This window comes from Penaeus monodon, chromosome 19 (assembly GCF_015228065.2).
Source record: "Penaeus monodon isolate SGIC_2016 chromosome 19, NSTDA_Pmon_1, whole genome shotgun sequence".
Classification (NCBI taxonomy): Eukaryota; Metazoa; Arthropoda; class Malacostraca; order Decapoda; family Penaeidae; genus Penaeus; species Penaeus monodon.
In genome coordinates this window covers 13,836,221-13,837,017 of record NC_051404.1, presented here as the reverse complement: position 1 = coordinate 13,837,017, position 797 = coordinate 13,836,221, and positions in this window count along the sequence as shown.

Below are 797 nucleotides of genomic sequence, written 5' to 3'. Positions count from 1 at the left end.
AAATTTCATGAATGCCATGAGCCGGTTATGAGGTCTCCCCAACCACTTTGAAGACCACGTAGCAAGATTTTTTTTGGTGTGTGTATAATTTCAGTGCCCCCTCGAGGATAAATGCCTGCCTCCCCCTCCCACTCCCTTGCCCACTTTCCCACTCTTCCGCTTCCTTTTAAACTCGCTTCCCTCTTCCCCTTTTCCTCTATTTCTCTCCTTCTTTCTCCTTTCCGCCTTATTCCTACGCTCTCTTACCTCCTCCTCCTCCCTCCTGTCCGCTAATTTTCCTTTTTACCCTCTTCCCCTTCCCCTTCCTTTCCTTCTCTTTCCTACCTTCATTCTTCCCCTCTTCATCTCCTTCTTCGTTCTCTTTCTTTCCTTGTTCTCTATTCCTCCCCCCCTTTCCTTTTTTCAGCTTTCCTTTACCCCATCTATTCCCATCCTTCTTCTTCTTCCTCCCTCTCTCCTTCTTCCTCCTCCTTTTATTTCTCTTCCTTCTTCCCTCCTCTCCCTTTTCCTTCCTTCCCAATCATTGTCTTTCTAATTCTATCTTCGAGGCTATATTCTTGGTAAATGTTTATTCTCTGTGGTAATCTCATCGAGTGATGTGTTTCTGTGATTTCTTTTTCTTAATAATGCTATTTGCTTATTCATCTTCGTATCTTGCAAATTGGTGTAATGAATAATGGGTTCTGGGAATTGGTTGTATCGTAATTGCATTATGTAGTCTGTATGTCATTTTATATTGTTGTGGGTGTTCATGTTCGTGCAGTATATATCCATCTTCTTACTTCTCACCACCCCAC